Raw genomic sequence first — 11784 nt, 5'->3', positions numbered from 1 at the left:
TTTATACTTATAATATTTTATCTGTTTATTGGCACAAGCGAAATGAGCCCGGATAGCTAAGTCGGTAGAGCGTTAGGCTTTTAACCAAACGGTCCAGGGTTCGAGTCCCTGTTCTGGCGATCCCTTTTAATCCTTCAGATAAAATATTCCAAGTATAAAATAGAAGTAAAAAAAAGAATCGCCCGATTGCGAAAGACAGATAAAATATTCCAAGTATAAGATAGAAGTAAAAAAGGGGATCGCCCGAGCAGGAACTCGAATCCTTGACTGTTGGGTTAAAACCCTAACGCTCTACCGACTGAGCTATCCGGGCTCATTCCGTTTGTGCAGATAATCAGATAAAATATTCTCAGTATGAAATAGAAGTTTTTGATGTTGTTGTTCCTTACCCTCCAATTTTCTGACGAAGTCGGGCATGATCCAATAGGTTGTCGACCCTCAAAAAGTCGATGACAAGAAGTTAAATAGCATGTAAGTCCTCCTTGGAAAGGCCCAAGCAGTCAAGGATATGTTCTTCTGAGGCCTGCTGGGCTCCACATTTGGAGCAGACTGCATAAGTCTTTCTTGGATCAAAGTACGAGAGACTATTCGTGTGTCCTCTTGCCAATCTGGAAATAGCTGATTGAGATGCTCTCTCTCCTATAACAAGTGAAGAGCCCGGTTCCTTGGCCGCATACCAATGATGAGAGTGGGGTATCCTCCACTTTTTTGATAGATGGCTTTTGATTTTGGACTGATACTCTGAGTAGTTAAGGGCTGAGGACGAAGATGTTAAATGACTTCAGTCCTCCTTGGCCAAGCAATCCACTTGTTCATTGCCAAAAATGTCAACGTGGGATGGTCTCCACTTAAGATGAACGTCGTGATGCTTTGAGATAAGTTGAAGTTTAAGAAGGGCGGAGATGCTTGTTTTGTCTCCAACTTTAGTCCAATTGTGTAGGTGTTGAAGGGAGTTGCGACTGTTCGACAGGATCACTCTCTAAGTCACTCTCGTTGATTATATTATCGATGCCCTGTTCAATTGCGATTAATTCACTTCGAAAGACTGAAGTGAAATCATTATTACGGAGACAGATGGAGTAATTTTGCCCAGATTTTTCAATGATGACGCCGCTACCAGCTAGGTCTCCCAGTCCACTACCGTCTGTGTAAATTTTTACGGCGTCACTGGGAATCTCGCCTAAACGTTCCAAAGTTAGCTGCCTAAGTTCAACTGGAACATGATCTTTCTTTGTCACCGGAGCAGAAAAGCCGAAGTGGAAATGGTCTCGGGGGATTCCCTCTGAAGGATTCAGACAATATTTTAAGGAGTGGGGCTCAACGTCTTCAGAAGGCAAATGCAGAAGTTCGGCATGACTGAATGGATTGTTTTTCTTCAGTCGCTGATTGTTGCGACAATTGTTAAGGTAAAGAGAGGTTCTATTGTGCTGACCATAGCTAGAAAGTTTGTTGAAGTAATTGGTGAGATTAGCCTTTCTTCTAGTTTGGAGAGGTTGAAGATCAGCCTCAAAGAGGACTATTTATTTGGGGCAACTACGTCTGAGTCCAGTAATTATTCTTAATAATAGAATTGTAAAATAGAAGTAAAAAAAATAATCGTCCGATCACGGAAAACATATAAAATATTCCAAGTATAAAATAGGATCGCCCGAACAGGGACTCGAACCCTGACCGTTAGGTTAAAAGCCTATCGCTCTACCGACTAAGCTAACCGGCATCTTTCTTTTTTTGCAGTAAACAGATAAAATATTCTAATTATGAAATAGAAGTAAAAAAAAAGGATCGCACGAGCAGGGACTCGAACACTGGACCGTTAGGTTAAAAGCCTCACTCCGTATAATCATAGAACCCCATCATAAAGACTATAAGGAACGTAAGAGATATATAGAATAAAACCTCCCGATCTGATACCTGAACTAACCCAAATCATTCATTTAAAAAGCTTTTTAATTTTCTTATTTTAAGCAATGGATACTTTTCTAAAGGAAGGTTGCATTTTTTATTCTGCTAATTGTGTTAACAGTGAATCAATTTTTTCGAAATTCTATTAAATTATTTCAAATTCCTAAGAATTTTACTGTCCTTTTCGGAGAGAGGATATTTTTGAGTGCGAAATCCATAAAGATGGGTAAAATTATCTTTTTATATCAACACGATATCAATTCAAGCCAGTAAATATTTTTTTTCTCTCTTCTTATAATACGCTGAATTTTGGTGTAAAAACCAAGACTTGAAGATAATATTTTGTTAGTTCAATGTTTACAGGCACTTTCCCAACCCTTTAGTTTAAAATTTTTAGAATTTTAGAAGATTGGGTGTATTTGTAATAATTGTTTTTCAACTCCTCGTGGTTTTCTCCGGTTTAAAAAAAAATGTTTAATTGTTTTCAGACTTGCTCTACTTCGTTGTATTTCAATAGCAGTTTTTTCTGTCGCTTAGTTATTAGTTTTCAACTCTCTCTCTTTTAGATTCTTTATTATATACATCCGATTCCGCCTTATTTTTAGCGCGTATTTTAAATCATTGTCTTGTATAAATAACGAAGCATTGTATTCGATTTTCAAATAACTAAAATATTAAGTTAAATCTATATCAGTTAAATCAATTTTAAGGCAAAATGTGTAGTTTGAAAGGAAAATGGTTTTGTGAATAAGATCGTTGCAAGAAAAGTGAACTTAAATTTCAAAAAATTAAAATGACAGTACATATGGAACTTGGTGTCGTATTTATTGCAAGTAATGGTATCGAAAATTGGTATCGTATTTATTTCTGTGATTCGTAATTCTTTAAAACAAACCCATAAAATTTCATTTTCAAATTTAAAAAAAATTTTGAAAGGATTTATAAACTAAAATGAAAAATTCTTTTATTATAAATTTTAAAGAGTGGGTCCCTATGCAGTGGAAGAGACGATTTAGATAAATACTGTATTATATCATTTATCTTGTTTATGTACGCATATCATTCCGTAGCCCCATCTCTATTCTAAAATTCTGATATTAAGAACACATTAAAAATAAATGAAACTTTGAGAAAATTAGGATTTAAAAAGGTTGAGATGTATAAAATCCGGATGTTATTTTTTTCCTACTTTTTTGCAATGTTTTTTTTTTATGTTTTGTAACATATTATGAAATTTTCAGTAGATAGTTTTGGACACTATTTTATTTTCATGAACTTATAAATTATTTCTCTTTTTATTTTTATTTTTTGTTTTAAATTTAATTGCTGTCCCCATTCTAAAAAAGTTATATTGTTATGATAAGAATTACATTCACGTTAAGGTAAGACTATTTAAAGTTTTACAAATCATTTCACGCATTCTTGCAAAACAAAAACTTATTATTTTATAGAAAGGTCTAATAATCGAAGATTAATGTCATATTATTTTATATGAAAATTTTTCTACTTACTTATAAATATAATTTTTATGCTTTAAGTATAATTTTTATTCTTAAAAATTTTTATACTTGTTTTTACCTATTTTTGAACACGTATTTATTCTTGTGAAACATGCCTATTGTGCAAATGGAATTTTAAGAGACAAAAAAATTTTTTACTTTCTTTTTGAATGAGAACGCATGATTTATTTTGAGTTTTTTTTTCCCCCTCTCTTTATTGAAATAGTCACTTGTGACCGCTACATCTTAAATAAACCAAAGAGATTTGTTTAAAAAAAAAGAGAGAGAGATTTTGTTCGCCGATCAAATAATTAAAACAGTTCTGTAAAATTGAAAAAACTTATTATTTTTAATAGTTAACAACTTATCACACTTGATATTTAAATGCCGTTTATTCATTCATTTGCTCATTTACTACTCTAATAATCAATTGTAAGAAATAAACAATCGTTAAAAATTGCAATGTTGTTGGGAAAATCATTTTTATGGCAAAAAGAAATAACTTACAGTGATGATTAGGGGGCAACCAGAGCCGGACAAAGGCAGGGGCATACGGGGCAGTTGCCTCCGGCCCCACATCAGAGGGGACCCCAATTCGAATTGGAAGTTTATTTTAGGTTTCCTTCTTTAATGAACTTTTGTCCCGCAGTGGACTGATCGTTAAGACACGGTTCCCAGCAGATCACCGAAGTCGAGCATCACTGGCTGCGGTCAGTGTGCGGGTAGATGACCACTTGGATCAGTCTGCGTAGGGACTGAGGGTGTGCGGTATTGGTCCTCGTTAAACTGTTCTACCGTAAAGCGTTCGACTTCGCGTGCAGGTCGTCGGACTACCGAAGCGGGGGTTCCATCCCCTATGCAGAGGATCAAAATTGTGATGGCATGTCTTTGGATCATCCTCAGGGATGTTTCCCGAACCGTCGCCAATAGCCCACTGTGCAGCTCTAGTGCGACGTAAATGAACTACAACAACAATTAATGAACTTTCGTTTAACAAAATATCAGTACAGTGTAAAATCCGTCAGTTTTATGTTAGCTTCTTCATTAATCTATCTTTATGAACACAAAGAATCTATATTTCGTAAATCCATGGCTTTCTAGGGTGGAATTCAGATAAATTTTTTGCAATTACGATGGACGAATTTGGTCAATCAAAAGCCTGTATTTTTACATATTCCAAAATGCAATATGCTTACAAAAATACGGGCTTCTGATTAGCTTGAAAGAGCCATCGTAATTGCGAAAATTTAGCTGAATTCCGCCCTAAAAAAAGTAGTTAAAAAGAAAAGAAGAATTTTTTTTAAATATGATTTACAAATTATTATTATATTATATGAATTATAACTTATTAACTTACTGTAAGATAACTATAATTAACTATCTTAGCATAATTATTATTAACTTAAAAACAAACAAAAGGTATTGTGGTCGAAATGTTTTATGTGTAATTAAAAGAAAATTGATACAAATTATATGATCCTTAACATATCCAGAATCCAAATAAATATGGCTTAGTTTTAAAAAAAGTAACTTTTATAAAATGTTTAAAATTGTTAAGGTTACATTATTTTTTATACTTGAAGAATTTAGATAAATACGAGCAATGATTTTTGAAAGATTAAAAAAAGTAAAGATTATCACTAAATGTAGCAAATAGCTAAAAATATTTTTAAGTTACATAATTTTTTCATAACGCAGAACTGAGATAAAAACATTAGCTTTACTGATCTTTACCTTTTTAAGATAAGATAAGCATATTCTAACATTGATTAGAAAATAAATATAGGTTGTATATTCTATTTAGAATTTCCTGAAAATAAATAAATTCAACTAATATTTAAATTTATTCTTAGTTTTTATAATTATTGAAGAATGTTTAGGGATAAAAGTATAAAATTACAGAATTCGAGATTATCCAATCGAGATATTTTTGAATTCTTTAAATTAGATAAGGATGCATATAATACAATTTTCTTTTCTTTATTACGAAGCGTCATACTTTTTTCTGTGGTACTTACTTTTACTACATTTTAATTAATAAGATATTTTAATTTTTGGTAAAGAAAAAATAAATTATCGATTAGAGTGTTCATATTTTTATCTCTAATTTAGACTTAATAAGACTGATTCTCTTTATTTGAAAGTGTAAAGAAATAAGATGCATAGAAATAAAAGGAAGCAAATAAAAGGAGTGAAAGGAAAAAGAAAAAAAGACGAGCTTTAAAAATTTATCTTATTCAAAAACTACTGGACATAACTTATAATTATTTAAACGTGTCAGAACATCTTTTAAAGCCATAAATCTTTATAAATTACCTTTATTTCTCTCCTTCTTTTCTTATTTTTTTTTATGAAAATTATTATTATTATTTTGAACTAGAAAGCAAGTGGTTAATTTGTGGTACCCAGGAGTAAGTAAGTAAGAAATTTTATAAGGGCCGTGGTACCCCAGTGGGTTAGAGATCCTTGATTCCGCTACAACCCACCGAATACATCCTCGTAAAATCTGTGGAATCAAAAGTCCTGTGGTCGATGGGTACAAGGATCTGTAGAAAATTTCCTTCCCCTTCAGGTCTATGTCTAAATTGAGAAAGTGGCCTCACAGATGGGTGAAGTTGCCATCCTTCCGTTTAGTTTTAAGCTAAGACGTACTTTCACCTTTGCTGTGCTGCCTTTTTAAACAATCGACGCAACTTCCTCCCTTAATTTGCAAAAGACCAACGGCTTGTTCAAGAGTCATTCGAAGAAACAACTAAGATTTTTATAGAAAAAAAAATTTTATAATGGATTTTATCCATAAATTAGTAGTTTTTTTAAACTTAAATTTAAATTTTTATGGTGTTTTCAGTTTTATTTCTATACTCATTTTTTAAACAAATTTATTAGGCACTTGCATTTTCGGATGAAAAAAAAAGTTATTTATGTAATTGAATTGAGCACTATTAAATCAGTTTATGAGATGGGGAAAATATTCAATAGTTTTCTTGATCCATAATCGACTGCGTTCCTTATTCTAATGATCCAAAGCATCTTATGACGACTAATCTATAAATGTTGTCGAAGATTAAAAATCAATATAAAGCCACGAAGCGACAAATTTGTGTTTATAACTTCTTGCCTCTGAAAAAAAAAACTACCGCATAACAGCTAAATCCTGCATAATTATGGGAATAGAATGGAAATTTTCAATCCTGTTTTACAATCTATAGGAGGAACTGTAAAATTAATTCGACCTGTATACATTTTTCAAGAATATTCTTCTTCTTAAATAGCTCATTTTATTACGTTGTATGAACTACTGATTCATAACTTTTGCAATCACATGTTTAGTTTTTTACTTTGAATCCAACTCAGAAGAAAAGATACATAGGATAAATATTTAAAATTTTCCGAGGGAAATTGTACTTGATAAGAAAGGCATACAAAATCTCTCCCTTGCGTAATTGCAGCATACAAAGTCTCTCTCTTGCGTAATTGCAGCATACAAAGTCTCTCCCTTGCGTAATTGCAGCATACAAAGTTTCTCCCTTGCGTAATTGCAGCATACAAAGTCTCTCCCTTGAGTAAGTTTAATATGAATATGCTTTTCCCCTTGAATCTTCACTGTAAATATTTGGGGATCAAATTACAGTAAAAAAACCGGCACTTTGGATACCGGTACTTTTTGATGTAAAATTCATTTTTTCTATAAAATTTTATGAAGCAAAGAGTCTGATAAACAGTAACATTTACAGTGATATTTACGATAAACTCACTGAATAACTGTAGTTAAATAAATATCACTGTAAAAATTATGGCATAAAATTTTACTGTAAAAATTGATTTTACGGTAAAAGGGATTTTGCTGATGATGCACGCAGGAGGCTAGTTCTTTTTACCATAAATTGATCAGCAGTTTATTACAGTGTAAATAAAGCTATTAGGTAATAAATAAAGGATAATAGCTGATAAGTACTCAAAGTTGTATAAGTTGCCCTAGAAAATGAATTGAAATAAAAAAAAATAATAAATAGTATTAAGTAAATAAATAAAATTAAATGTTAAATAGAGTTAAGTAATTAAGTAATAAATAAATAGAATTATGCAGTTAAATAAATATTACTGTGAAAATTACAATATAAAAATTTACAATAAAAATGGATTTTAAGGACGATGCACTCAAGGTGTAAATTTTATCCGAAATTGAGCCGGAATTTATTACATTGTAAATAAAAGATGTTAGATAATAAATAATAGTAAATAAAAGATAATAGTTGATAAGTGCCCAAAGTTGTATTAGTTGCCCTAGAAAATGGATAGAAATAAATCAATAAAAATGAATAAATAGCATTTGGTAAATAAATAGATTTAATTAAATAAATAGAATTAAGTAAATAAATAGAAGTAAATAGAAGTAAATAAATAGAAATAAATAGAAGTAAATAAATAGAAATAAATAGAAGTAAATAAATAGAAATAAATATAATTAAATAAATATATTGTAAGAAAATAATAAAATAAAATTATGACTCACAGTTTTTATTACGAATTTTTTCTGGAGTTACATTGTTTTAATTCATATTATTTTAATTTGTCTTGTATAATGTCCTTAATATTTTTAAAAAAAAAATTTTCAATTCATAAAATTTTATATTTACTAAAATCTATTGCATTACGGAAAAAAATTTTCCCAAAAAAATTTAAACGCTTTAAAATTATCTTCAAAAGCACTTATAAACTGAATGCTTAACGCTGAACTCGTATTTTAATATTCAGTTACTGTTATGTTCATAATAGGAAAGTAAAAATAAGCCCAACTTCGCAAAGTATAACGAAACAGTTTATTTAAATCCTAAAGTAAACAAGAACGATTTAAAAAAACATCTCCACCTAGATAAAGTTAATTGAAATGTATCCAAGAAGTTTGTTTTTCTTTGCTTATAAACAAAAACATTTCATTCTTTTTCTCTCAATTATATGATTGTACTTGGTTTTCTTAATTTTTTCATACATTTATATTTCAAGATTAAATTGAAAAGTTTAAAACATACTTCGTACAAACATAAACAAAATAAATAAGTAATTAAATATTATATATTTGAATGTATATTTAAATTTCTAGGTTATAATTATCATAACAAAACGTTAAATCAAAGAGAACAATATTTTATGAGCCTAACAGCATAAAGCAAATAATAATAACTGGTAATTATTATTTATATTTTTTTCTAAAGCAAATAAAAGTCATAATAAAATTTAGTTGTTAGTTGTTGTTCTATGTTTTTTAATAATAAATACTGTAATGAAAATTAAATAATTAAGCGGAAATAAATAATTACGATATTTAAAGTGGATTAATTTCTCTTCGATTAAGGATTTGCAAGTGATAAAAAAAGATTATTTTAAAAGAAGAAAAAATGAGAATAGATATAAAATTTTCATTATTCATTAAAGCAGTAGTGAATGTTTAATTTCGTTTTATAAAAATAATTAGCTGGTGAAACTAATAAAGAGAATTAATTATAAAAGGTTTAATACTGAAGGTTTAAATGCAGATTTTTCATTGGTTTATTGTTTTTCTATTCGTTTATTTTACTTTCACTTTTGTTTCATTCTGGAACAATAAAATGAAATATAATTATTGAAATTAAGTAGAATGAATTGCATACTTAAATAAGAGACCTAATGGTGTAAAATGAAGTTTTTGCTGAATATGTTAAATTTTTCGAAGAATTTATTTTCTTAAAGGTAAAACTAACTTATTAAAGAAAAAAAAAATTTAAAGATTTTTTCCTTTTTATAATATACTGTAAAACATTCAAAAGTTTCATTCAAAACTTTTATTTAAAATGTTCAAAAGTTTTTAAAAGAATAAAATTGTTAAATACTTTTCATTACCATGTTTTTTATTAACTGAACTTGTGCGTGAGAACATAAACTTGTAATCGAAATTTTGACCACTTTTCGATTAACTAGAGTACTGAAATATCTACTGTAGCTCTGTGTTTAATGGCAATGCAAGTTTCAACTGTTTCCTGACCTTGTAAAAGCAGATTTTACCGCCGAAAAGAATTTTTCTTAAAAATTTTGAGCATTTTTCAACTAAGTAGCATTGTTAAATTTAAACTGAATCTTTGAGCTAAATGACAACAAAATTTTAAACTATTTCTTGACCACTACAAGCAGAATTTATTATCTCAGTCAAAATTTTGATCAATTTCCAACAAGTAGGAGCAGTAAAATTTCAATAGGAGCTTTATACCTGATGCCTATACAAATTACGATTATTTTGTAAATGTAGCAAAATGTATCACCATTTTGTTACAAGTCAAAATATTCAACAGCATTCCGTCAGTTAAAATCTAACAAGCACAAAATAAAAACACAGAAAATACGGAAATAAAAAAAATTATGAGACTATGTTTTTAAAATAGTTTAAAAATGGGAAAATAATAAATATATCTTAAACGGTATCAAGGTTTGAAAATTCGCGTCTTTCAAACGTGACACGCACCCTCCGTTTATAAAATTATTTTCTCCATTTTAATCCACTCAAAAACGTAATTTTTAAAATTTTAATTTTATTTTTTTTTCGTCGTCGGACGCGCTGTAACGTGCTAAACGTGCTGTAAACTTAATTATTACATTATTGCTTATATTTCTGACATAGATTTTTTGCGTAAGTAGTGGAAATTTAATTTTATTGTAGGTTGTCATCAGAAGTAAATAATTTTGCTACGTATATATATTTGTAATAAATTCATTTGACTTCTATCATTTCGATTGTAAAAGGTATTTAAAAACAAAAATAAGAATAACACCAAAACAAAAAGAAAGTTTTAAAAGCTTTCAGAATATTTTCTCTATATTTTTTAAGAAGTCGCATAATTTTTAAGGAAATGCTCGGCACATTCTTTTTTCTCAATTGCGTCTGCATTTAGAGTTTCATTTTGAGTAACTGAGTTTTGCTTATTTCCTACATATACACGTTTCAATTAGTCAAATTGATACCTTCATTTTTTTTTCATTTTCTTTTATCATTTGTAAAGGATAAATAATTATATTAATAACTAATGTTTCTTCATAATAATCACATGCAATACTTTAAATAAAAGTTTAAAATATAAATAAGAATCAAATAAGACGTATTTTTACCCTTGCGGTGCTCTCTCGCCAAACGAAAGGCGCACCTTCTTGACTTAATTTGCAAAAGTCCAATGGCTGGTGAACTTGGCTTGTCCAAGCGTCATTAGAAACAACAACAACAAACATTTAGCAAATTCATTTCAATAGTAGAATACAATTCAATAGTTTAATACAATTCTCATAGTTTTCGTTTTCTTCGCAAACAAAACAGCATTTTGCAAACTATACCTGATTCAATCATGCCCTCTATACAGCTTCTTCTGCTTGCAGGAACAATTTTCTAATTTTTAATTTTCAAATCGTTTTAAAGTCTTCTAACCTTTTATTAAAGTTCTTTCTTTTGCTAGAGATGTTACGAGTTTTTCGAATGTCAAGAATGATCAAGATCCTTTAAACTTAACCCAGCCATCTTGACCCTTTGACGTAGATAGGTGTCCTTCACATATAGATTTTTTTCTGACGCTTTATTTACAATCAAAAATATATTTTGGTATTTTTAATTCTAAAAAACAGTTTAACGGTAACTAAAACAAACTGCTAGATTATCGGGTATTAAAATATAAAATCCAAAAAAGTAGTTTTTTTTTCATTCACATTCAAAAACTGAATCAATAATAGATTTTATCAATTAAAAATTTTTTTCACTGATTAATAACTCTTTCCTTTAGATCTAAATAAATGCAAATTTAAAAATTAAAAAAAAATTTAAAAATTGTTCAGTAATGAGCCGTGTTTAAAAGATTTAACCCTGATCGCAGAATGGACTGTATTTCACAACCATAAATCATTCAATTGTAAATATAATATTTTTATGCAGAATAATACAAAAAATATGAAAAATATGTTTAAAAAATTCACATGTTAATTCAAAAATTAATATGTTTAAAAAAGAATAAAGAGGACGTTATACCTTCGAAGATACCTTTCACAACAAATTATTTTTCTCCAACATAATTTAAACTTTTAAATATGGAGAAAAGTTATTTCAATTAAACCTAGAATAAACCATGGAATTTCAGATGATGAAAAAAATACTTCAATGCAAAAAAAAACGGGGCAAGATTTTATAACGGGGGAGTAATCTTGCAATAATTTGTTTCCAGTTTAATATTTTGGAAGTATTTTTTATGCATTTGAATTTTCATGGTTTTCTCTAGGTTTTCCTAACACAATTTTCTATAAATTTTAAATTGCAAATGGAGGTGAAACAGAAGTCAGGAATAGTTTCTTTCCCTGTATAGCGATCACTTAATCTATT

General features: G+C 29.1%; 1 non-coding gene across 1 annotated transcript; it reads left to right on the top strand.

The window, feature by feature from the left end:
• Nucleotides 1–46: 46 nt before the first annotated feature.
• TRNAK-UUU (transfer RNA lysine (anticodon UUU)) lies at nucleotides 47–119 on the top strand. The gene has a single exon. It is a non-coding gene; the product is annotated as a tRNA-Lys (tRNA).
• The last annotated feature ends 11665 nt before the right edge of the window (nucleotides 120–11784 follow it).

The sequence above is a fragment of the Parasteatoda tepidariorum genome, chromosome 2, assembly GCF_043381705.1.
Source record: "Parasteatoda tepidariorum isolate YZ-2023 chromosome 2, CAS_Ptep_4.0, whole genome shotgun sequence".
NCBI lineage: Eukaryota > Metazoa > Arthropoda > Arachnida > Araneae > Theridiidae > Parasteatoda > Parasteatoda tepidariorum.
This window is presented reverse-complemented; position numbering and strand designations above follow the sequence as displayed.